Source organism: Chiroxiphia lanceolata, chromosome 23, assembly GCF_009829145.1.
Source record: "Chiroxiphia lanceolata isolate bChiLan1 chromosome 23, bChiLan1.pri, whole genome shotgun sequence".
In the NCBI taxonomy this organism is placed as follows: Eukaryota; Metazoa; Chordata; class Aves; order Passeriformes; family Pipridae; genus Chiroxiphia; species Chiroxiphia lanceolata.
This window is the reverse complement of record NC_045659.1, coordinates 6,932,881-6,959,165: the sequence shown is the minus strand read 5'-3', so window position 1 is coordinate 6,959,165 and position 26,285 is coordinate 6,932,881. Positions and strand designations below refer to the sequence as shown.

Here is a 26,285-nt window from a genome sequence, read left to right as displayed (position 1 = left end):
TACAGCAGCACTGAAACATTACACTGAATTCTTCCTGCACATCTTTCCTTGGCCACAGGCAGACCACAACACATTCTCCACATTGTCCTTCTGGCACCTATAGGCCTAGAAATCAATAAATAATGCAAAAAACGGACCCTAGGCTTCCAACAGGAAAACACTACATTCAGAGATGCATGACCAGTTTGCCTGAAAGAGGTTTTGGGGGAGCACAAAAGGGCTTTCCATGAACAGGCAGCTTTCACCTTGGACAAAACCACAGTCCTGGGTAGTACAAGGCAGTGTTACAACAGCCAACTTCTAAAAAAGAACAATGAAACTCAAGCTCTAATTCACATGAGCCCCAAGATCCTGACAAACTGCTTCCAAGCTTGATTTTATTCACCTCTCACAGTTTTATTGGGGCCTCTCAATCTGCCGTTGGGATCCCAGCAGGGTAATTTACAGCCCTGGTGATTGGTTTAGTCAGTGGTTCAGCACCCTCCCAATCCTTCCCCTCTAATGTCATATTAAATCACAGGAATTAGCATGAGGCTGAGCCCATTTAATTTCTCAGCTCCTCCAGTGAAGTTTATTTTATACCCAGTGCCTCTCTGGACTGATCCAATGCCAGCATCAGCCTGTGCTCCAAGAGGGAAGCAGAAGGCTCCTTGCTGATGCTTTCATTCATTTGCATTTTAAATGCAAATTATTTTAGTCATAATTTATCCCTATAAATGTTAGCATTTGGCTTGTCATTGACAAACTGAAAAATAGATAAGGAGGGGTAGAAAAAGCAGCAGGCACTTTCTGCCTCCTGCTAATTTTGCCAGCAAGGACTGAGCTATGCAGACCCGAGCACTGACTGTTCCCACCAGTCCTGGCCAGGGAGAAATCAACAGGAGAGGGAAGTCTCACAGTAACGCCACTGAACTGCGTGGTAGAGGGGAAAAAATGGGAATAAAGGGACAGAAATCTTATCTCCATCAACATTGCTCAATACAAAACATCCCCAAAAAGCACTGAGGAGAAAAATTAAAAACAAATCCATGTACCTGAGTGCAACGCTTGAGCTCAGGATCTCATTAGTACCAGCAAATTAACTGCAGCAAACAATTAGGAGTGATAAACACCAGCCTTGCTCTGCAAGTGTGAAAGCCAGGATCATTCACAGATAAATATTATTAGATAAATATCATGTCTTTCAGATAAATATTATTAGATAAATATCATGTCTTTATATGTCCCAGAACACACAAGCTCTGATCTATAAATAAATATCATCCATCCCTACACAGCACCTTTTATGCTATTAAGGATTAAATCAGGGATTTTCTCATACCTAATCCTACCTCCAGCGCTCATTTGATCACCACTGTGTGACACGTGACAGCATTTATGTCACTAACACACTCTGAGAAATTTTTATGTTAAATTTAACACCCATCCTGTTGATATTCTTTGGTTGGTTTATCCCGAACAGCTCTTTCCCTTAACTGTCAGTATTAATCAAGAGCCAGTCCAGATAATTGCACTAACAATAGCCAGTAGTTTAATCAATTACCTAATTGCTTCGAAAAATAAACACTAAGTTTCAATTTTGGGTGGCTTGATTTTAAAAAAAAATAGAATTAACCTGTTAAAAAGAATATAATTAAATTAACCAGTGATTGAATTAAGGGAGAGGCACAGTTCTAGCTAATTCCACATGGTGCAACAAGTAGCGGAATTTTTGGCTGACCTTCCCCACCAGCAGACACTGAAGGGCTGAGGGAAGATGCTGACTCACTCCTGCAGACTCATTTTGGCACAAATACCTTACAACTTTAGTGCAAAGGAGACCAAAGAGTTTAGGCAGGGCCTTTAATAGACAAAACGGGGCATTAAGATTCATCTCCGGAAAAAAATAGTACCAAAGAGTTGCAAAGGAAAGCAGAAGACAGTCATTTCGTGGTTCTGAAGTTAGCACTCATGTCAAATCTTGGGGGGAAAAAAAGCAAGGCTGAGCCAACTTCAGGGGCTTGGTGGTGCAGTTTCTATAAACGGTCCTGTAATTGCTGTTCTTCACAGAAATGAAAATAATAAACAGCTCAGCCAATTGTGCACCAATAAGGGACAATATCAGGAGCTGCAGGATTTGCTGATACTTTCAACTTCTGTACTTCCAAATACATCCTAGATCTGCCTCTGGTGTGCATTCCTACCAAAGCTTGGATCTCCATGAATTCTATCAGCATTTCTATAATCACCAAGATACACTGAGAAGCACATTTCCCTGGAAACACAGATGTGTTGAGAGAGGAGTGCAGGACACAGGCTGTGTCCCAGAGAGGTCCCAAGGACTGGCAACAAAGAGCACAGGAGGCAGGAGCAAGTGTTGATATTTAGCTGTGAAACAAGCCCAAGGGCAGGAGCTGGAAAACATGATGTGGCCCCAAGTCACTGCCACAGAACTGCCTGGAAACACCAACACCTGAGGGAGTTTTCTAACACTGATGACAAAGACCAAACTAACTTTGCTCACTACTCCTCCATAGGAGTAACTAACTCCTCCTGTTAATCCTGCAGGATCTAATTTCTTCCTCTAAAACCTCCTTTCAATACCCATTACAGCTCTGACACCGACAACCACAGCACCTTGAGACTTTAACCACTTCCCTGTGAGTTCCTCTCAGTTTTGGTGGTTTTTCAGCAGAAATAAACATGGAACTTTGGGCATAAGCATTGCCAAACCGTTGGCATGCAGGGAGCACTCTCTGCACTGTTTGCCCACGGATTATCCTTTGCAATTATTGATTTTTCTCACCATATCTCACACACATGAGACATTTTCAGACAAGCTAAACAAACACTGGGACGAGCACCTCAGTGTGAAGCTCTGCTATGTCCAAAGGATTACCATATGAATTTGTACAGCAATTTGAAACTGAATTGCAGAAATCCTACAAGAAAAAAAGATAATTAAAGATAAAAGGAGCTGTGATAGGATATACTCAGCTTTTTCGCAATATGGAGAAATTAGGCTACATTTTGTAATGATAATCCATGTAGAGATTAGTCAAACAATAACCTAAACAGCTTGCCTAAACTAATGTTAAATTTATGTGTTATGTATGTCACAACTATATTGTCTCTCCTCAGTTCTGATCCACTGGTAATGACACTATAAAATTTAAGAGGCCTGGCTCAAATATTATTTAATAGTCCATCATTTTTTGTTGTAACAAGTATTTCAATAACTTGGAGATGATAGAATTTGAAAGATTAGTCATATTATGAGGCACATCACCCAATAATCTTCAACAAATCTATCAGCACCCCAATGTTTTCATCCAACCTCATAAGCATCATGCACATGAGCGAAAGCAATGCCAATGTGAGATGGTAAACCATTTACAACAACTGCAAAGACAGCATCTACCTCCCCAAAACAGCAGGCATGCCTCTCCCAGTCAACGCTGGGTGATGGCACAAGCTGAAATGGTAGCAGGTATAAATATCTCCCAGTATCACTCCAGTACGTCAGAGTGGCGAGGCAGTGACAGTCCTGTGTGTCACTGGTGTGAATCAAATACAATGTGAACCAAGAGCCAGCTCAGCTCCCATGACTTTGAAATATCTCCTCCAGTGGAAGATTAGCTCATTCTGAGCTGTGCAAGTAAATCAACCACCCCTTCAAGACAAAACAGGTTGGTCTCTACACCATTCACATTTACCTTCCTTTTTTCAACACCCTCTGGGACCTGCTGGTGTCACAGACCTCCAATTTTTCTCTTAGTTTTTGCTTTTTACATCCAATCCAGAACATCTCATTAATAGCAAAGCTTCTCTGCAGCTCCTGATGCCTGGAAAGCACCTTTGTGTCATTGTCTGAAGAGTTCTTCATCTCTTTTGGAAATCTCGCTTGAAAACTCCTTTCGTCCTCCAGGACACTCTCCAGCTCCTCTCTCCTGTTCCTGTGGGATGGTGTTTCCTCTGGAGCTGTGTTATTAAATCAGCAACTTCCCCATGTACTGCATTCAGCTGCAGAGGATGGGAAAGCACTGCTCTAGGAGGCAAAGTGTCTCATTTCCAATCCAGCAGAAATGTCCTTCCTGCCCTCAGCATCAGACCCCCTGAGCCATCACAACACCCATGTGTGATACCCCACACGTGCCCCCGTGACTCCTCGAACACTCAGGGAGTGGCAGTGAATGGTGCTCTAAGAGAAAAACACTAGCAGCAAAGTCACTGCCGTTTTGTGCTCAGTGTCTGAGTGTTTTGGACACAAGTTGAACCCAGTGAACTCAGTGCTTCGAAGGAAAGCTCAGAAATTCAGAGAAAAACACCACCAAAAACCCCCAAAAATCAACAGTAACCATATTTTCTTGGCTATTAGGAATGGCAATTTCTCTCAACACTGCAACTACACAAGAAGATACAGAGACAAAATCTCTGGGGAATTCATCTGCAGCAACCTCTGCAAATCTCACTAAGGACATTCTACTGAAAAACCCAAGCCAGTAGCTGCCAAACACTCGTTTTTGTCCCTTCTCTGGAAAGAGAAGAATGGGGGAATATTAAAGCTGAGCGAGGGGCAAAGTCCCCCTCCCTGCTCGGGGAGCCATAAAGCCACTGCAGTGTCTCAAATGAGAACCCACTTTACAATAATGGTGCATAAAGCAGATAATGTGATTTACTCCCCGGCGTAAGGGAGGTTTGCCATCACCTGGGATTCCCTGCAGCAATAACAGCAGGGACTATTAGTTTAATCCTCCCAGGACTGAGCTCACTGACCACCCAGCCTTGTGCAAAGGCAGCAAAATTGGTACAAAAGGGGGTTTATGACTCTGGGTCTTCCTCCAGCTTTTAATATGAAACTGATTTATTGTGTTCCAAAGGAACATCACATGTGTCTCCAAAAAGCTTTATCCCACACTTAAGTTAATTACCCCAGCTTTCCTAGAAGGCAGAGTGGGTGCATTTCCTGAGCTGCCTTGGCAGGAACAGGCTTTCAGTGCAGCAGGAAGGGTTTGAACCTCACTCAGGACTGAGTCACGACTGCGTCACCTTCTCTGCAGCACCATCCATCACACGCATACATTGTTTCAAGGAACTCTGGCTCTGGTGCATTTTGCCTGAATGGTAACAATCGGGTAATATATAACCACAATATTTATGTTTTACTGGCAGGTTAAAAATGGAAATTATACATAGGGCTGGGACAGCAAGGATTATTTATTTCCACAAAAGGAAAAATGGCTTCAATTTATTTAGTCATGTAATAAAGAGAAGAGCTCAGCCAAACACCAACTCAAGTCTTTATTCCAATTGTGCATAATGGATCTATCTATATCCATATCCTTATGGCATATCCATCATAAGAACAACAATGAGCTGGAAGAGGCCTTGTCAAGGCCAGTCCTTTCTTACTGTGTCCAATATATCACAGTCCTTTTCCTCCAGGGACAGTGCCCAGGCACTAGAGGTGACAGCACGACCACCTGATGGAACTATTCTCACAACCTGTGAGGTGAAAGTCCATTTCTACCACAGAATCCAGGAGATAACCCAGCTCCACAGGGACGGGTTAACATTCCTCGGGACTACTCGGGCTTGGCTTAGACACCTACTCAGAGCCGCTCTAAGGATGTTGAGTCCCAACTCTTGTATAACCAAGTTTCCCACAATATCTTCTCCCTCGGAGTGGGCAGAGACAAGTTCATGACTTTCTACATATGCACGTGCTCTTCGTTAGTCACCTCTCCTCCCATTTGCTCAACATCTACATATCCACTCCAACTGACTCCTTTCTCCCGCCCTCAGCTTCCTGAATCCGTGACCACGTTCTCCACGTCACTTTTTTTCCCAATCTTTCATCCTCTGTGATATCATGGTGTATTGTATCACTGCTTGAGGCAGTGAGCCTGCCTTCCTAAATTTGGTTTATAAATGACAGAGGGAGAAGTTGATAAAACAAGAAAATAGGGAACACGTGTATTTCAAAGTACAAGATGACAAAAAAAGGAAAAGTGTCTGTATCAATGTGTGCTACAGTGCTGCCTACACAGCCTTCAAGAAGGCACACTCAGGGTTTACTGTAAGAAAACAAACTGTTCCCCTCCAGCTTCCTCCTGCCACTTAGTCTCTCATCCTTTCCTACTCCAGCAGCTCTTCCCAAAGGAACTGTCAATTGGAAGGGGCTGTTCCTCTTCCTACAAGTGGATGGTGCTGCTCCCTTTCCCATCCCCCTGCATCTCTCCTCTGAATTAAATCACTCTTAAAATTCAAAAGACAAAAAACTACCTTGTTTCTGCCTATGAAAACCACACCTAAGCTGGCTCCTGCAGAATAGCTGCTTCTCTGAATTACCCCAGAGAACAAATGGGACTATCTGCACCTTAAAAGAAGTGAGGACTGAGACAGAGAGACATCTCAGGGCTACACCATAACTTCTGTGTGTTTTACTAGCAGGAAATAAAAGTGACAAATAGGCCCCACCTCGTGTTTAAGTCCAAACAAAATTCACCATACAAAAGCAGCCCCTGTAATTAGCTACACTTAAAAGGCCATTAGAATTCAGTTTACCCAGCTATTAAGCAGCTGCAGGTGGTCAGGAACACACTCGGAGTGGCTACTGACTGCAAAGAAAATTACCCTGGCAATGCTCATCCAGAGATTTTCTGTGCAGGGTAGGAGTAAGAAGACACACCACAGACCGGTTTCTCTCTAAAAGCAAATTGCTGATTATTCCATCAGGTAATATTAATAACAATGACATTGATATCTCGTTCTCTAGCCAAGGTAATAAAGCTGTCTGGTTTCACACATGTAGCAAAGTGCCAAAACCCATCTCAATTCAGGAGATAAGTTTTCCATTTAAGGACTGACTACAGCAATACACCCTCTTGTATTATTTTTCCTAGAAATGAAGGCATTAGAAAGCTCGAGTCTGCCAATTATTTTATTGTGGCCACAAAAGCAGCAAAGAATCCTCTTGTAAAATCAGTTGGTGATTCATTAGCATCTCATCTTCTAACTGAACTAAAAGAAAAAAAATAACTGAATTATTAAAAATATACAGAGGAAAGCTTAAGTTCAGTATGGTCTCTATTCCCACTGAAACTCAAAGAGAAATCTTGACAGGCATTTTACACACCCATTTTTGTGCTTGTTCATTTTTTAAGGGCCTGTAAGAATCACAAATATATCATAATAGAACAGACAGGTTGGTCCACAGGTACCAAAAAATGCATTGCAAATACTGACCCTTCATTTGTCAAGGCTATGGAGGTCAGTATCTTAAACTAGGTTTAAATTCTGATTTAGGGCCCCTGCAAGAGTCCTCCTGAGGCTTTGCAACGAACAGTAAACAAGAGGTGACCACACATAGCTTGGAAGATCTTGTACAGCGAAATAACCCTATAAAGGTGAGTTTTCTCTTTAGGATGAGCAATTCTGAAAGGCACAGCACCAGAACCTCATTTATCCATTCCAACTTAATCATTTAACAAGCTCCTACAAATTTTTAATGGAACCATGGAGGTTCAGGAGAAGGAAGAGGACAAGCCACAACCAAAACCCGGGGAGCAAAAGATGCACAAAAAGCTACATTCTATAACCACATCGCAGACCACAGGAACAGGGGTTTTGGCAAAGACAAACACGGTGGCACCAAGACCAGCATCAGGAGAGCAGTGAACCCACAGCTCCCACCTGCAGCAGCTGCTCTTGCTCACACCGGGACCCTCGTGGACAGAACCACCTCAGGGCAGTGGGGAAGGGGCTGCCTTCCCTCCACACCAAGCCTTAGGGCTGCCCAGCTGGGAGCCTTTCCCTGCTGGGTCCACATCGGTGCCCAAAGGGTCCCCTGACACCCCCCTGGGGCAGGACCCCATGAAGTTGGGACCCCACGACAGACAAGCCCCGGCCCCTCAGGGGGCGAACTGCCAGCTCCGCCTCCCCCACCTGCACACCCCCTTATATACCCTCCGCGGCCCCCCGCCGCCTCACACAGCCAATCCGAAGACGGGGAGCGACGCCCCCTCCCCTAACTAGGCCAATAGGAGGCAGGGGCGCGAGGCCAGCGGCCAATCAGCAGGCGCGCGTGCCCCCCCTTCCCCCCCGCCAGACCGCCCGCTCTCCGTCGCCCCCCCCCGGCCCCGCCTGAGGGCCTCCGCCATCGGCCCCCCGGGAGGGCGCCCGGCGGTCAGCCGGCCCCGACCACTGCGAGCCCGGGGGGGACGCGGGCCGCTGGCCTGAGCACGGGCAGCGCGGGGAGCACGGGCCGGCAGCGCAGGGCAGGGGAGCCGTGCTAACCGCAGGGCGAGCGGCCCAGAGCAGTGGTGGAGGGATGAGACCCCCGCAGTGCCGGGGGGGCAAAAAGATGGCTGCAGCAGCCCCCCCCCGCTGCTGAGGTGCCGGGGTCCGGACTGTACCACGCAGGGAGGGGGGGAGCAGGGGTGGGGGCAGCCCCTTCTCTTCGCGCCCGGGGCGGGTGGGGGATCCCGGCTGGGCCGAGGTGGGGGGGAGAGCGGACTGTACCTCTCCCGCGGGGGGGGGGGGGGGAAGGGGAATGAGTGCGCCGTGCTCCCCCCCCCCCACTGGCGGGAGCCAACGGTTTATCCCGGTCCCGCACCGCCAGCTCCGGGCGCCATCTTGGGTGCGACTAAAACAACAAGTCCAAAACCCCCGGCGAGTCCCCGCGGCGTCCCCGGGCCGCGCTGCCCTCCCGGACCGTCCCATCGCGTTACCTGAGGGGGTCCCGTGCGGGCGCCGTGCCCCGGCCGCCGCCGCCGGCCCCGCGGCGGCCCCGAACCCCCCCACCTGTCCTCACCTCACAATGGTAGCTGCAGAGCGGGAGGGGGGGCGGCCGCCCGGGCCTCATTAGCATAATCTGCCTGGCAACAGGCCGTGGCGCCGCGCGCTGATTGGCTGAAGCGTCTCCGCCCGCCACGATGGGGCACAAAACTGCTCCAGGGAGGGCTCGGAGTACCCAGGTCAGGGGGCTGGGGGTGGGGGTGGAGGGGTGGGGGTACAGGTACAGGTACAGGGGAGTAGAGGACCGGGGCCCGCGGGGAGGGGACAGGACGGGGCTTTCGCTCCCCCCTGCGGCTGCGCACGGCCAATCAGGGCGCCGCTCTCATCCCCGCCGGAGATATCTCCGCCAATCAGGACTCGTCTTTCATTGCGGTGCTCCGCCCCCTGCTGTGGAGGCGATGTGGGGGCCGCGGGCAGCGCCCCCTGCTGGCGGGGCGGGGCAGCGCGGGGCGCTCCCTGGCGGCGGGGAGGGCCGAGGGGCGATTCCCCCACAACCCATCCCCCATTCCCAAATTTTCCAGAACAGGACGTCCATCCCCTCTCCCCTCTGGATAATGAGGTGACCCCCCCACAGCTCTCCTGGGCTCCAGGCCGCGATGCTCCACACCCCGTCAGCCCCATCTGGCAGCCCCTGGTACTACAATTACCTAAAATAGTGTCAAACCCAGCAGGTTTCACCAGAATTTCACTTAAAAGCTGAGGCACGAGCTATTAATATCTGTCGAGGATGAGGAAATGCCCCCAAAAAGGGCTTCTTCTGCCTCACAGGGCCCTAACTGGCGCAATAATTTAAATTTTTTCACACACTTGGGAAGCTTTTTGATCTGGTAGCTGAGTAGATAGTTCTTAAACAAGACAATCTCTGTGTTTAGGACCTTTTAAGTTTATTCCAAATGGCTCCATGAACTTTGTGTGCACAAAACCACTGTTCTCTGCAGCATGGGCAGCCACAGATCCTGCAATGGCCCACTGCGGGCAACTGACCCAAACCCAGGAGCACGGAAAGGGGAAATTTGGGTTAGAAATGAGTCACTGCTTTTACAGAACTGGTTCTGCTCATTCTCTGCCCTGGGAGAAAAGCAAGAAAGTCTGATCTTGGTGCAATTAAGTCTAATTTTCCATTAGGTCTGTCTTTTTAAAGCCTGGACTAGTATTTTAAATTAAGAGTTGCAGGTGCATATTGAAATCATCCTCTGTTGTACTGACCCAGCCCTTCCATGAGCAATCAAAATTTAAAGAAAACACCCCAGAGATGCAAATTTTCTAACCTGCGCTTAGGAACTTGACCTTAAAATGTTAGATACAGGTCTCAAACCTGAAGTGAGCAGAATTAGCTTAATTTAGAAGTTTCGGGGGGCTTTTCCCCCTTTCACAATACCTTTTTATGCCTCTGGGCAGTTGCCTTAATTTGAATTATGGCAGTTATGGAGTCGATTTATTCCTCTGTCCTATAAAATCAGTTTCAATTTCATTTTACCACATTGAAACATTAGGAGAGCTAATAGTAATACATAAGACCAAACAAAACTGCTTTATTTTTCATCAGTCTTAACAGGTACATGTATTACTTTTTTAACAAGTCAGTGTTTTCAGTGTTATATTTTTATTTGGGGTTTCCAAGAGCCTCCCTAACATTTTGAAGATTTGCTGGCTCATACTGAATGCTATCCCACAGGTTGTTTTCCCCTCTGAGCCAAATCAGTGCAAGTTTCCAGTGGCTGCAGATGCTGCTCTGATTCATCCCCTGCAGTCTCTGGGCTCTGATGTAATGCCCATTCTAATTCCCACGTTCCATGTGTTGTTGCTGGTGCTCCAGCAAAGGCTTTGTTTTCTTTGCTGGCAGAGAGAGGAGCCCTCACAGGAGGTTTATTTATTTATTTCTAATCTTCATGAAATACATGAAACCACCCCTGGTCTGGAGCAGTGCTGGGACCCACCACCAAATTCTCCTTCTCCCCCTCATCTCCTGGCTCAGCAGATCCACATCTCCATCCCTGCACCACCTCATTTGGTGCTTCAGCACCTCCTCCCATCCTGCCTGTTCTGTGTCTCCCCTCTGGCCACTCCTAGGCTCATTTTCCACTGTTTCCCACTGACTGTTTTCTTCCTCATTCCGGATAGAAAAGCACATTGCAACCCCACCCCATTTAATTTATTCATTAATATCAATTTGCCCTCTTTCACTTGGACCTCCTCACCCTTTCCCTTCACCCACTAAAACCACTCTCAAGTCTCTGCCTTAAAAACAAGCCTCCCACACCTTGACCACACTCCCTAAAGCTCTAAACCCTAAACTCCCTAAACCCTCTAGAAATATTTTTCTTGTCCCATCTATCCCCCTTTGTTTCAGGTTTTGTCGGGGTTATTGGATTTTTCTCCATGACATAATCTCATTTTGAGGAGCGCATAGATTAAAACATGACAAAGAAAAATGCTCGAGTGCTATAAATTCACTTGAGTTATAGAAGCAGCCACTGCCTCGCTGGCCCTGGTGACCTCCCAGCCTCCACCTGTGCATGACAAGTAGGCACTTAGGCCCAGATTCCCAAATTAAACTGCACACAGAACTGGGCTATGGATTGTGGCACCCACCTCCCTCCCCTTGTGCGAGTCAGCAGCTGGCTGTGATTTAAAACCCCAATCTAGGAGATGGAAAAACTTCAGCTTTCTCCCTGTGTCTGTTAAAACCTGCTAAATTATAATGCAACTGAAATGGAATTACTTTTCATCCTGCACAGAGAATACAAAACATTAAGGGAATGATGTGAATTCACTAGTTTAGAGCAAGCCACAATAAATTTAATTAAAGTGTCCTCATGTAAAACACATGCAAGTACAGCAAAGTTATCTTAGTTTGGTTCTCAGGATCATTTTGCCCCTAAAAAATTAGTATTTTGTTTTTTAACATGCTGAATTAAGCCCTTTAACTGCAAGAAAAGGTTTGACTAAGGGAAGTTTGGGGTCAGTGTTTTAACACCTAATGATCAACATTTTAAGTGATTTTATTTTAAATGAAAAGCATACCATCTCATCCCACACATTCACTATCGGCTCTCTGTAGTCACATCCCGCAATGTTTATTATTAAATATAAAGCAACACAGAAATAAGCCAGGAAACAACTCTCATCACCCCTCTTAATCTTCACTGGGTAAAAGATGCAGCAAGTTTCAGGAAAAGAGAGCTTTTCAGTTCACTGAAAATCTATTTAGCAAAGCCCTGTTGGGGTGTAGGGATGGGAAAAGTGAGTTCTGGCTGCCAAAATGCCTACAGGGAAAATACTTTGCCACTCGCACTCCAATATCTCTTTGACTCCATTCTAACAATATTTACGGAGGCTGCTGCTGCTCATGATGGGGCCTCGAAATCTCAGTGTTTAGGGAAGATAAAAATCAACCAGGAGTTGAGCATTTCACAGGTTTGGATGTAAAAACTGCCTCTTCACAAGCTTCTGCTAGATGAGAACGAGATTTTTCCTTCTTGTCCTAGCTGCTCCTGTGCAGCCCCAGCCCTTCCACAGGCAGCAGGTTGTGGCCCTAGTCAACCCAGTTCAGAATTCCAGTGCAGCCCAGTTCTCCTCTGCATTGCCAGACTTGTTATTTCTTGAAGCACTTCCCAGAAATCTCACTGGACAGATGTAGTTCAACTTCAAATCCAGGTCAGCTTCTCTTCATTGGGATTCCTGGTGATTTAGTGCACACGTTTCTCTGGGAAAGGACTTCAACCACCATCAGCCTTAAAACCCTTCCAGCACCACTCTAAAGGAATCCCTTTAGTCCTTGTCCCACATATTTAAATTATGCTGCTATAGTTGGGTATCTGAGGTGGCACAGTGACATACTGAAGTTAGGGTCAACATGGGAACTTTTAATTTTATTTTGTAACTTCCCCACAAACCTCTTGTAGTGTTGAATATGATTGTCCAGATATAATTATTCTGCAAGATTAGCTATAATGGTTGGTTTGGCACAAAATCCAGGGTGGATTTATTTGAACTGCTTGCCCTTGGTCTGCTATACCCAGGAATAAATTCTTTTGGAAATTCTTGAGGTTTTACATGGGATCACAGGGAGCTGCTGAGGCTGGAAAGGGGATTTCCCTCTTGAGTTCAAGTGAATTCACTGCCCAGCTCTGGTTGTGTAGAACTGCCGTTAATAGGAAATTAACTGCAAAATAAACACAGAGCCTGTTTGGGTTTCCTCTCCATTAAATAGGCTGGAATGACTCAGGCAACTCAGATATTTCAGAGTTTGCCAGAAACTTATATAAAGGTTGGATATTCTCCACTAAAATTACTCCTGTATTACATTATATTGATATCTTTAAAAAGAGAAAAATCAGTGTAAGGACTTTATTTTGAATGAAAAACATACCATTAGCTAAGGCATTTCATCCCATACATTCACTATTTGCTCTTTGCCTGATCTGTACCCACCCAAGTAGCATTTACCCCCTAATATTTAATGGGAAATATAAAGAGGCACAAAATTAAGCCAGGAAACTGGCTTAAAATTTAATAGGCTGGCTTTAAAATTTACAGGATTTAAAAGTATTTTTGATTTTTCTAGGTTTCCCTGTCTCCAGCACTGGGAAGGAACTTGAAACGTATCCCTTCAATTGCATTTCTCAAAAAAAAAAAGTGATGATTATGTGACAGAATCAGCCTTACCCTGCCTTTGTTGGGAAAGAAGGGATCTTCAGAGATAGTCCTCCTGCTTCTGAATTTGGTAGATAAATAAAGGAAGCAACATAGAAACAAGTTTAGTGATAACTTGTGGCTGCTGTCTAAACATCTACCATGTTTTCTTTAAAAGAAAAAAAATCCTACTTTATGATGTAATTTAGTACACGTACCAACCCCATACTGTGTTTATCTTGCCTTTTTATAGAGCAGCCAAAAGTAAGTTGCCTAGCTGGGAAAACTCTGTATCCTTTTTCAGTATGTATAGGGATAAAAATACTTATCTGTCAGATGCTCAGTCTTCCTTCTTCCCCAGGAGTTAGAAATTAGAAGTCTGACCTTCTCATGGATGGAGGAGTTTCCAAGCCACCACCTCCTCTCCATCACAGACACCACAGTGAATAACCTGAGCAGGATTTCTCTTGAGAGAATCTGAGGCTTTTATTCTTGCAGCCTTGAACAAGAGACTAAAAACATCACTGAAGACAAGGTTGGGTTTTTTCCAAAGCTTATTCTACTTGCTTGTTCTTGTGCCAACATTTGCATGCAGTTTAAAGAGGGTCTCTATCCTTGCCCCAGTGTTTACTCTCCTGATGCGTTCATAGACAGGTACATCCTCCCGTCATTTGTTTTGTCAGAAACAAACCACATTTCTTTCATCTTCTCCTGTCCAAAAATTCCTCATTCTCAGCTGTCTGACCAGCTCCTCTGCTCCACATGGACAACAGGGCTTTTACAGGGAACATTTCATTTTAGGTGATGCAGTTTTAGAAGCTCTTACAAATTTTTAAGTGTAAAATATGTCCCCTGGGATGTCTTCAGCTCTTACCCAAAAACCTGCATCTCTAAGCTCGTGGAAATATTCACCAATCACAGTCTCATCCTTCAGTACCTAAAGGAGATGACTAAGACTCATCTGGAGATGGCAGCAGGGACGTTTAGAAATCCAGGTTCTGAGGCACGTTCAAGAGAATGAGGCAGGGCTGAGGTCAGAACTAGCATCAGTCTACAATTTAGCGATAAAAATTAGACAAAATCCAACAGTAACTTTCCAATGCCAGAGCAACAGGACAAAGTCAAGGGCTGTAACCAATTAGAATCGACCCCAGGCTGAAATCAAGCACTCCACTAGTATTGCTCAGATGAGGCATGAGGTACCTGAGCTGGGCTTAAATACGACTGCTGGGCCTGTGGCTGGAGAGCCCAGGTGAAGCTGCTCAGGATTTATTAGTGGTCCCAGGGCTCTGGCAGGTCCTGCAGTGCTCCCAAGTGCTGCAGGGAGAGCTTTGCTTGCAGCCTTGGGTTCTTGTCAAAGTTGTTTTGCTTTGCTTTCTTTGTAAACTTACAATTCGAGTTTGTCCTAAGTTTAGTATTTGTATTGCTACCCTATTTATTAATGGCTTATAGGACTGGTGCAAAAAAAGACTTTAAAAAAAGTAGAATTATAGTTGCATTCTTTATTTTTTTCTTAATTTTAAACCTTTATTTACTGTGTTTTCAAGTCTTCCCTTAATTTTTTATCATAGCATGTTGAAAGTTAGATTTTTAAAAAGAAAAGCACAGGTGAAATTTTTCCACAGCATTCTGGGATTTGGAGTTTAAGTGGAAGAAAACCACCATTTGCCAGGTGGGTGGTGTTGCACCGCTGCCACCACCTCAGGGTCTGGGGTCTCCTGGGTGAGCAGGCACTGGGGCTGGATTGAGTTAGATGTCATTTTGGATTGCATTCAAAATATTTTTGCAGTTGGATGTGTCCTTCCAGGGGGGAGTTGTCTGGGTAGAAAAGAAATGTTTGTTTCAGGGGATGATTAGTTTAAGGGAGGGAATGTTTTCAAAATTAACTGAGTTGGAAGGTAAGTGTATTCCACCCACGCTGGAGACAGATACCTGAATGCCTTGGAAAACAAGTATTTGAGGAGAAGAGAAGGAATTAAATGGAGTAAGTGCCAGGATTTGCCAGGGAGTTGGTGCTGCCTTATCTGTGCAGCTGACAACCCCCAAGGATGTCACCTCGCACAGCCATTGAGTGAAGCCACAGCTTCTGCCGTGGTGCAGAGATGGCTCCAGATGAGAAACTCCTGCTGCCACACGCACAGGAAAAACAGAAAAATGTGCTGCTCAGGGGAAAAGAGCTGCCCAGAGCAGGGAATTCTGGCAGACCCTCTGCTGTGCTTCAGGCAAACGGCACCAGAGGAAGGATGTGGATGCCGGAGGCTGTGGATCCCGGAGGCTGTGATGAAAAACCATGTCTGCTTCCCCCAAACCTTTCAGTGAACAGAACTTAACCCAATTATTTCAAGCTAGTCTCATTTTATTTCTTTCTTTTTTTTTTCATGCAGGAAATAATCCTCATTCTTACAGCTCATGTGATGTTATCCAGGTGCACCCAAACGTTCTATATTCCAGGTGTGCCCAGGCACCTGGCCAGCCTGACCCAAAACAAAGGTGGTTTCTTCAAAGCAGTGGATTTACACGGTAAAGTTATGCCACCACTTTGCATTTCTGTTATTATGGAATTGTTCAACTGTTGCTTTGAACTCCTGTAACCCCAGCCTGCACACAGTGGAAAAATTCCGGGTTTGATGGCCTGAGCATGAGGTTACAGCTCACAATAAAGGGATTGCTGCAGTTCCAGCTGAGTGTTCCTGTCTCCTGCATCATGGCAGGTTTTCTGCCTTCCTTTTGCAGGGATCCCTCTGGAGATTTGTTTCAAGGGTTTTGCTGATAAGAGTAGAATTGGTATTTCCCAGGGCTCTACACTCCCTTTGCTTGGGAAGACTGTCTTTAAAGCCAATACACTCCAGTGGGAGCTTAGGTTGGATCTGGGCTCTTCAGTTTTATCAAAGCATCCCAGATTTTGACCCCTGATTTTCAAAATACTGAAAAATTTGCTGCTCGGTGAATTTGCCTGAATAATAGAGGAGCACAGTAATAACAAGGGCATTTCTTAAAGCCAATTTTGAATAATTCTGATTAAGAGATTTGCCAGCTGCAGGCCCAGCCCCTCAGTAGCCACTTTTTACACTGAAATACCTTTTCACCACTGTGGTAAGATTCTCTTGAAAGTTATTCTTATTAAAGTACCTCTTAAGGCTGAGGTATTTAGGAAGGCAAAGGCCAGGAACAGGCCTAAGATGACAAGGTCATTTTTCACTCCTCAGATGAGCTTGATAAGGTTGAATTCATCTCCCTGGTGAGTTCCGTTTCACCCAAAAATAGCCTAAAAGTTGGCTGAGCAGCTTCACATCATCATGGTTCTCCTCAGCTGCAAAAGGCTATAAATGCCCAGAGAAGCTGTGGCTGCCCCATCCCTGGAAGTGTCCAAGGCCAGGTGGATGGGGCCTGGAGTAACTTGGGCTAGTGGGAGGTGTCCCTGCCCATGGCAGGGGGTGGAGCGAGATGATCTTTGAGGTCTCTTCCAACCCAAGCCACTCTGTGATCTTCTGTGTTCATCTTTATACTGAATTCCACATTCTAGCACCTCTTCTCTTCCTTTTCCTCATTAATTTCCTGCAGAACTTCCAGGACACATGCTGATAATGCCTGTTTGCCCTTTTTCCATGTCTTACCTAGTTTTATTTTCACCTGTTCACTTTCTCTTTATAGTGATTGCAGAAACTGTAGAAAAAAAATTGTTAAAATAATACTCTTTTGTTTAGTATAGAGCAACTGCAACACAGGAAACCACACTGAAGGTACAATTAAGACTAAAAGCCAATCCAGTATTTCTGTGACACCTGCTGGGAGTTTATCTGTTTTCACAGTCTTTCACCAGGTTTTCTTTCACAGCTGACATGTTGGTTGATAACAGAAATAGGAAATAAAGAGGAATGAAAGAGCCCTGAGCTGTACAGACTGCTGGCTTCTCTCACCATGAAATGCTCAATAGTGAATTATGCAATTGTTGAAAAGCTATTAGCAAACACTGGAGTTAAAGGTGGAAAAAAGACTTAACAAGTGCAATATTTTTCCTTCTCTGATTTTAAAGAAACATCTTCCCAACAAATAGAACAACTTACATAGCCATAAACTCATTTAAATCTTATTTTTCATTGCTGTACCTCTTGGATACTCCTTTGGTAACTGATTTCCTGCCCTATGCCAGATGCTGTTTTCATTCACAATGGAGTAACAGTGCTCTGGGAGTGATATCACAGTATCATTGCACAGCTCTTATTGTGACTTCTCAAATTTAACGTTCTGAATTATGCTCTTTGTTGGTTGTGTGGGGAGTTTCAGATCTAGGGTTTGATTGAAGTCAGCCTACAAGAAAAAAAAAAGAGAGAACAGAGCCTGGAGAACTTGGACAGTTTGCAATGTGCAGAAAAACATGGAAACCAAAGAAGGGCAAAAAGGAAAAATTTGACTATTTGATATATTCTTGTATAGGTGGAGGGAAAGCTTGAAATAAGACTTGTGTTAAGTCCTTGTTTTTTAGGTTTTGAGGTGGTGCAGGTATTTAATTACTGACACTGCCAAGGGATCTACCCTGTGCTCATGTTGGATGATCCAGATGATGCTGGATCAGCACGTGGTATTGGCCAGGGGAGACACCTGGCTCAGGGCTGCTCTCATTTCACCCTCTGGCCACAGCTTCAGCTCTGCACCCATGTGCTAAAGGAAGTGCACCAAATACAAATAATTTCTAGTTTTTCATCCAGACCCAGGTTTAGGCCCTTCTAAACACAGGCCAGGAACCTTGCAGTTCCCTGTTGTGAACTGTAGTTTTCCTCTCGTGCCAGCACAGTTCCATCCTTTGCTGGGATAAGGTTTATGAAAACTGGTGTATGTGTTTGTGCCAGTGTCCGTGTGCACAGAAATGATTCTTTTGAAGGGTTATGTAAAGATATATTTTCCAGAAGACAGAACAAATAGAAGGAATCCAGTTGAGTTACTTAAGGCCTGATCATGCATGGAGAGGAGCACTCTGAATTTTAAATGCAGATTAGAGCACTTGCATCCCACAGGTCCCTCTAAGGTTGCAGGGTGTGTCTCTGTGTCTATGCATGTGTTTAAGCATAAATTGAGCTAAGGACATAATTATATATGCTTATTCCCCCCCTTAGAAGTAAACTCGTAATTATGAAAAAGAAAGGGAGATGGAAGACATTCCTTTGGCAGTCGGGAAGAGAATATTGATTTAACATCTTTGCTAAGCAGACACTTCTTTTGGATTGCTTTTGAGCCTTCCCCGTCAAAAAAAGGAGCTGGCAAATGGGTCTGTGGTCCAGCTGTATTTTCAGGAAGTATGGAAAAGGTCTCATTAGACTTCTGAAGAGACAAGAGGGAGATATTTATCATACACAATGGAATATTGATGTATTTAAATGTGCTGATCTAGGAGATTTTAAAAAATAGAAAATGCAGTCAAATTTTGCCTTCTTTGTAGTCCACTGAGACTGCACCAGGTAATATGTTGAGGAAAAACTTAGCCAAAAGCAGTTTTGAGGGAAACTATTAAAATGCAGATAAATGAAGATGTCTGCTGACCCCAAGAATCTGCAGTCACGTGGCGAAGGTTTCATTACTCACACTGCAATGCTTTCTGAAGTATATTTTTGTATCATCATTTCCCATTTTAAATTCAGCTCTTAAATCCCAAAAGGGAATTAACTACCAGCCATTTGCATTTTAAAGGGAAAACTCAAACCTCAATAGAGTGCTCTACTTAAGGCTCCTTTTATATAACTGAACCAATGAGCTGCATCTTGGTGGAGACCTTGGGGAGTCAACCAAGTGACTAGGACAAGGAAAAGCCTAGACTTGAAGGAATCCTTGTAATTTGCTTCAGAAAATGCTGAATATGCTGATATCCTGCAAAATGGTGTTTTTCATTATTGTAGGTCAAAATGTCTTTAATGTTGTAAAATAAAGTTGTAAAATAAAGGGAGTAACTTTGAATTTAGCCCTTTGCAAGACATGAGAAAAGACTGTTGGAAAGTTACAGGATGGGGATTTTTTTTTTTTTTTTTTTTTTTTTAAAGATCTCTCAGGAGCTGACTCACCTTCTGAGAAAATATGATTGAGGAGAAGAACTGAGGGGGCTGTGCTCTGCCTCGGGCCATAGGTCTGGGGTGGAAGTTGTAGGCAGCCTACTCCTTCCCTTGGAGACACTGGGATTCATCTTCTCCTCACATGGCCCAGTTCTTTTCAGCTGTGTTCTGCTCTTTGCCTTTATTCACCTGACACTGACTTCAAACACATGTATTTCTCTATTTCTTATAACCACAGAACCTCTATCCCAACTTCTTGCTGCTGTAGGAGTTTAAAACTGCCAAAGCACTGCTAAGTCTCATTTTCTTGTGGCCCCTCCAAAGAACTCTGTTTCAAAGGTTAGAAAAACCCTGGAGCACAATACGAAGCCTCTCTCTTGAATGAGTTTATAAATCAATAGTGCTGGAGAGCCCTGTCTGTGTTTGGGGCATTGGAATAAAAAACTTGTAGAGTGAGTTTAGAGGTATGAGTTCCTGTGACTGTAAATTTGAGTATCCCACTGATTTTTATTTTTGTATTTCCTCCCCCTCCAACTCTCCGTTGAGGACCAGGCTGCTGATTAGACAAGGCCCCTCGGTTGCTTCCCAAAGTTGACAGTGCTGGAGGGCAAAGCTGCAGGTCCCTGTGGCTCCTGGAGCACAACTCCTGCGTCTCCAGGGTGTGCATTTCCAGCACCTAAAGTAAATATTCCTGTGTTGAAATAAGAAGAATGACTGGGTGGTTGGGAGCTGTGAGGCTCCTAAGGGTGATTGTAACAGGAAATGTCTTAATATTTGTTTAAATAGAATGATGCAAACTGCAGCTTTCTGTGCTGATACTGGATTAAAGTGAGTAAGGAGGGGATTTTTGGAGTTATTTTGCTTCTAAGTGGACCAGAAAAATAAACACTTAAAGATATCGTGCAGCTGATGGAAATCTACAGTTCCCAGTAATTTGCATCATCAGGCATGATGTGTCTGCTAGACATTTTAAATTCCTTTTTGCCTGTTCCTGTGTCATCAGTTCCTTCCTCACACACCCTGTTGGTTGCAAACTGAGTAACTACTCAAACAAGTGATGGGGAGAAATAAAAGGTGACTTTGGTGTGCCATGAAAGAGCTTGTTAGCACAGGTTACTCCATGATGCCTGATGGAGCAGGCACTGAATCAGACCTGATTGTGGAGGGAGGGGTAGATTTTTTTACTGTTGAATTGCACTTATCTTCAAAGCTGCTGCAAATGATTCCACGTTTATTCAGCAGAAGTCCTGAGGTTTTTGTATTCCATGTTTTTCGTTGCCGTGCCATTTGTTAAGATGATTTGGCTTTTAATCTACCAATGAATACTAAATGAAGAGTTCAATCATGAATCAGATCTCTTCTTGTGCTTGCCAGTAACACAAGCCATTTTTATTTCCAATTTCAGGTTTCTTTTACAGTAGAGGACAAAAATAAATTATGAGTGAAAAGAAGTTAAAATTTTTCCTCTTGAGCAACTCTTCTGCATCAACACTTAATCCTTCCATTATGTCTGATATCATTAATCATTCTGCTGTAATATTTGACACACACCTTTGTGGGACAAATTAAGATCTAATATAAAAGGTGCAATAATACTGACTTATGTGGAACTGCAGCTAATTATAACATATTTGAATTTTCATCTTTCATAGAAGACCTCTATAAAATAAACCACCTTTCAGACTGCTGAAATGAGACTGAGACAGGCAAGCAGATGAGGGGAGAGGGAAGGAACATCCAAGGACAACAAAAGGAATCTCAGCACCATAATGAGCCAATATCTGTGGAAAATATGCTCAGTTGGTGGTGGATTCTTTTTAATTGTGGGATTTTTTTTTTTCTCTTTAAGTTTTCAGATGGCTTTCCTACCACAACTGTGGTGCTCAGCTTATTTAACCGGGAGTGGTTTGGTTGCCTTGATAGATGAACGACTGATCCCGCAATCTTCAGAGATTAAATGTCACTTCGTCTTCACAGGTGGACTAGAAGAAATAAAGAAGACAGGATGCCATTGCAGGAAGATATTACAATGCAAGAGGCTGAGAGTTTACTGCATGTCTTCTGCAATGCAGCCTCTCCTTCCTCTCTGCCCTCAGTGTCTTCACTGTGCCTTTATTTGTAGACCTTTAGACCCTCGGTTTTTTGAGTTCCCTGTGTCAGGGTCAGTGTTTGTGTTCAGCTCCTTGAAGAAGCATCAGGCTTTGCTCTGCCTTGAGATCCTGCCAGTGCCCAAAGCCTCAGATCCATCTGGAGAGAGATAACGAGCAGCATAAATTCCCAGTTTGTGTATTAGCTAAAAAGGAGGTTAGGCTGCTATTTCTGCATTTGGGATCCTCAGTCTGAGTGTAGGCTCATTACTCTATTGAATTATATATCACAGGTAATTTCATTTCCTGGATAGTGAATCCTACAGATGTGCAACTCTATCCCAAAATGGATTCCTTATGTCTCTCAGACACTGCTTTTGCCTTGGGTAGTCTTCAGAAAAACAGTTAAATTCACCATGATCACTGGTTTTGCCCTCCATCTAGAAATGTGAGGAAATCATAGACTTTGGCACATTTTCTGGACGCTGAGATTCATGTGCAGGGTGTTGAAGGAGCAGCAGCTTCCTTTAGCAGCCATGCTCTTGTTGTGCTGGCCTTAAGCATCCTGGATTAATGTATTTTTCATTTCCCAATGCAATTCCACCTTTTTCCTGTGCTGGTGCTTCAGCAAAGCAGTAATATCTCCAAACCTAACTGAAGGGTTATTTTGAAGTTTGTAGTTCCAGGGGAGTGGGGATTTATGCCAAGATTGTTTCCTTAGCAGTGCGTTACATGTTGTAGACAAGGATTGTGCTGCTAGAGGTGAACACAGCACAAACTGCTCTTCACGTCTACCCACTTGAAACATCTCAGCCCACCTGTGTGGAAGCCAAATTAATGGCACTGTTTCAGGCATGGAACAGAGCAGTGGGAAAATGGCCATAGAGTTAAGGGTTCATAGATACAATGAAGGGCAGATTTTCTCCCTTCCCTGCCAAGCCTTTTTGAAGATGTTTTTGAGCAGAAATAGAAAGGCTTGTTGTCCACCACGATTTACTGTGTCACTTCCTTTTTACAGATTCTTGTGCTGCTTCTCCTCACACCTGCAATTATTCCTGCAATTATTATTTATCGCTGTTTTTATAGTATGACTCCACTTGCAATGCATCTGTTCTTATTTATTTTCCAGCCTTTCAGTTTCCTAAACTTCACTGTATTCCCATAGAAATCACCTTTCTCTTTCTAAGCTCCTGTCTGCCTTGTGTTATCTCTCAGGGCCTGGAAGCTCTCTGTGCCTTTTTTGTTGCCCTCTTTCTGTGGAACATCTTCCTCCTCTCTGTATATCTTAAAGCCAATTTCTCCTGCAGTTGCCTCCATCTCACTGCTGCTGAACTTCCTACGTCTTGTCCCCAGCGTGTTGTCCTTTGAGTCACAGATGGAAGGCTGGGCTGCAAAACTGCAGGCACCCTGGACTTCCACACAGAAATGTTGCAGCCAAATATAGATGTCCGATTCCAGAGCACGTTGGCAACCTTCTGATGTTATTTCTGGATTTGGAGAAATATTATTTCTCACAGGCACTTACATAGCTGGATGTTGATCACGTTTTAGTTGGCTAATAACAGTTTTGCACTGCTTTGTGCCCCTCACACAGCCCTGGTGACAGGCAGAGGTTTTTTTCCAAGAGTTGGGGCAGTTAATTGTGTATAATTTGTGCAAGCTGTATACTGTATTTTTTCTAGAAGCACTGTTTAGTATTTCTTATATTGCTGAATTATGTTCAGCAGTAATAATATTGTATGATTGCAATACTCCAATAATAAGTAAAAAGGAGTTCTTTACTAAATCCCATCACATGCTGTAGTAGTTTTCTAACTTTAGTTTGCATTCTACCTCCTTAAACCCAGACTGACTGAACCCTACCTCTGCCAGCTCTTCCTTGCACATACTGGCACACAGAGCTAATGCGAATGATAGGATCTTCCATTTAAATCTTCAGTGAAGATTTTTAATTAAAGGAGCTGTATAATATTACAATTCACAGGCTAGATTGATTTTATGATTTTTTTTTTGTGGAGTTTAAGAGAATGGTGAGACTATTTGAAAACTTTCTTACTTCTCTGAACTCGTTCCCCAGGTACTGGCAGGATCTCATCAGTTTGCTAAAGTTGCTGCTCCCAGAGACTTTAATGGTATACCAAATACAATTCTCTATGACTTCTGTTTGCTCCTTTTATCTAGAGTTTAACATTACCCTCTCAGAGCACATTTTTGCAGTCATAAATATGCTCTTTCTGTTTACACAGTCGTGGTCTTGCAAGTGCTAACGGGAACAAGTGTGTAAAATGGGATTCTTGGAAAGTTAACAGCAGGAAGGGTGTTCTAGGGAATGCTGCAGCATTGATTCAAACTGGTGCTGTTGTCACAGGCAACAGACAAGTACCAGTGCTCACCTGGAAGAGATCTGTACACTGAATTAACCACAACCACTGAGAGTGCCAGCACACCTGCAGTAACCCCTTCTCCCATGTTGACAGCAGTCATCTGAAAACAGTCTTTTCTAAAGCCTTTCCATGCTGAAGGCCGTTGGGTATTTTTTCCCAGCTGCTGGAATGCCATTTGTATCTTGCTGTATCTCCATCTCCCTCCCTCCCCTCCTGCAGTCGTATGAATTTAGTTGCATCACCAAGGAATGAACAAGATCTGGTGGCTTAAACCTTTTTTCTTCTGGGGCCTTTTAGTCCTGGGAGGACTGATCTCTGTATGACGGGGAATGTGTTATAGGATAACATTTGGAATCAGGGCTGTCTCACTCAGGGTTGTGAACGTGAATTAATACTCACCAAGCACTGTGTAAATATTAAAAGTATATTAATTTATATAGCACTTTAAATACTATATAAATTCAACCTCCAATGAAAGCTGCTTTCCAAAGATTTATAAAGAACTTGTACATTTTTACCTGGGAAGGAAGAAAAATCCCTCCTTTTCTCAAACAAGGGAAAAGCCTTACTCAGAATGTCTTGTTATTTACTCATGTATTTATTTTACACAATAAAATATTTACATTAAATGTGTCAGTTTTCAAAAACAACTTGTTACTTAATTTTTCAACTGAATTTGGCCAAGTGGAAAAGGAAATTAAATATGCCAGAGGACTGCAGTAAAAGAGATATAACAGTTTTCAAATTGTGTGAGAAAGAGACTATAATAAATGACCAGTGGACTGGTCAGCTGTTTTAATTAAAACTGGGCTTATTGATCTATCATAGATTTGCCCCATTTGCAACATTTCGGCAATATTCCTATTTCAGAAAATAGCACTTGGAAGAGACACCAAAGAACATGGAAGCTGCAAATGGAAAGGTTTTATAACTATGTGACATTTTGTACTATGGTCTTTTTCCATCCTATATTAGCACCTCACATATCTTCATACAAAAAGGCATAGATTCTATAGAATCTATAGGATAGTCTATCCTGGTCTGGTGGAAGGTGTCCCTGCCCATGGCAGGGGGGTGGAACAAGATGAGCTTTTCCAACCCAATCCACTGTGTGATTCCATTATCCTGCTTTTCTAACTTAATTCTTATGAGATCACTGTTTATTTGTGCTTTAAAAAACCACCCTAAAATATATTGGTTTACATCAGATTTTTCAAGGTGTCATGTTCTTCAAACCAGTGGGATCTTTTAGCGGTTGCATCTTCAATGTGGGCATTTGTCATGCCTGAACTGATTGATGTACATTTCTATTGGGAAAACTAAATAAAGTACTAAAAAGGGGATAATAATTGTTCTGCACCAACGTGGAAGGACTGTGGTATCAGCAGCTTCTGTTGGTAGCTCTGATTTGTTCCCGAAAGGCTTATTATAAATTTCTGTTTATAAGTAATGTGGTGAAATTCAAATAGCCTCAATGCAAATCTGGCACAAATCCCCTTGGTTTTTAAGCCAGAAATGTGTCTTTAAATAGTGGCATCAACAGTGGCAGAACATCTGCACTGGAAGCAACCAGTGCCGTGTTCTAGTTGAAAGGAAAGGCACGGCTGTGTCACACCCATGGCTGCACAAACCGGAGATGGTGAATATGATGTTTAATTAAATATTTAATTAAATATGTGTCTGTTGTTTAATAAAAGTTTATGTTTTGCTGTGTTTACAGAGGTTGGCAGCACGTGTTGTCTTCTCTTCCAGGTAGTGCCTGGTGAGCATCCAGTGTTGGCAGCAGGATGAAGAAATTGATGATTATTATTCAATAGTTGTATTTTAAGAATATATATATGTATATAAAAGCACAACTGTATCATTGGGAACCAAGAAGGGCTGGGAACTTGCTGCTCACACCATGGGTCAAGGGCTTTAAGGAACCAGGAGGGGATGTAGAGCTGGTTTTTTGAGTGGTAAACCTTGTCGTTTTCTTTCTAGATGAGGAAAACGCGTCCCTCGGCTTTTCCTACCCCAGAGCCCCCTCGCTCACCGCAGTGCTGGGCAGTGTTTAGTCCACAGACCCCCATACAGCCCACGGCCTTTTCGGGTTAATGTCTGTGGCAGCCTGGGGTGACAAAGGCGGGGTGCGGGCGGTGACGCGGCCCGGTTACAGCCCGCGAAGTTTCCCCTCAGGGTTCCCCTCAGTCCCGGCCGCCATTTCCTGCCGGGGCGGCCCCGCCCTCTCCTCTCCTCCTCCCATTGGCTACCAGCGGCGCCGGGGCGGGCCTCCGCCCCGTTTACCCAGGTGGGCGGGGTCTCTCCACAGCGCTGCGCGGCGATTGGCTGGCGTGGCTGTCAGTCGGCGCGGGGGCGGGGCG

General features: G+C 44.1%; 1 protein-coding gene and 1 long non-coding RNA gene across 4 annotated transcripts in view; one reads left to right on the top strand and one right to left on the bottom strand.

Moving 5' to 3' along the window:
- The window catches only part of PRDM10 (PR/SET domain 10), a 44,174-nt gene extending 35,446 nt beyond the window's left edge, over positions 1-8,728 (bottom strand). Inside the window, 2 exon segments of the mRNA XM_032709395.1 lie at positions 1,035-7,002; positions 8,712-8,728. The gene's annotated coding sequence lies outside the window, so the exon portion shown is untranslated.
- Positions 8,178-18,124, top strand: LOC116797662. Of its 3 annotated transcripts, none has more exons than XR_004360700.1 (3): positions 8,178-8,375; positions 9,300-9,412; positions 15,798-18,124. It is a non-coding gene; the product is annotated as an uncharacterized LOC116797662 (long non-coding RNA). The 3 variants fall into 3 exon arrangements; XR_004360699.1 differs by lacking the exons at positions 8,178-8,375; positions 9,300-9,412 and adding exons at positions 8,539-8,803; positions 14,985-15,085; XR_004360698.1 differs by lacking the exon at positions 8,178-8,375 and adding an exon at positions 8,539-8,957.
- Positions 18,125-26,285: the final 8,161 nt, after the last annotated feature.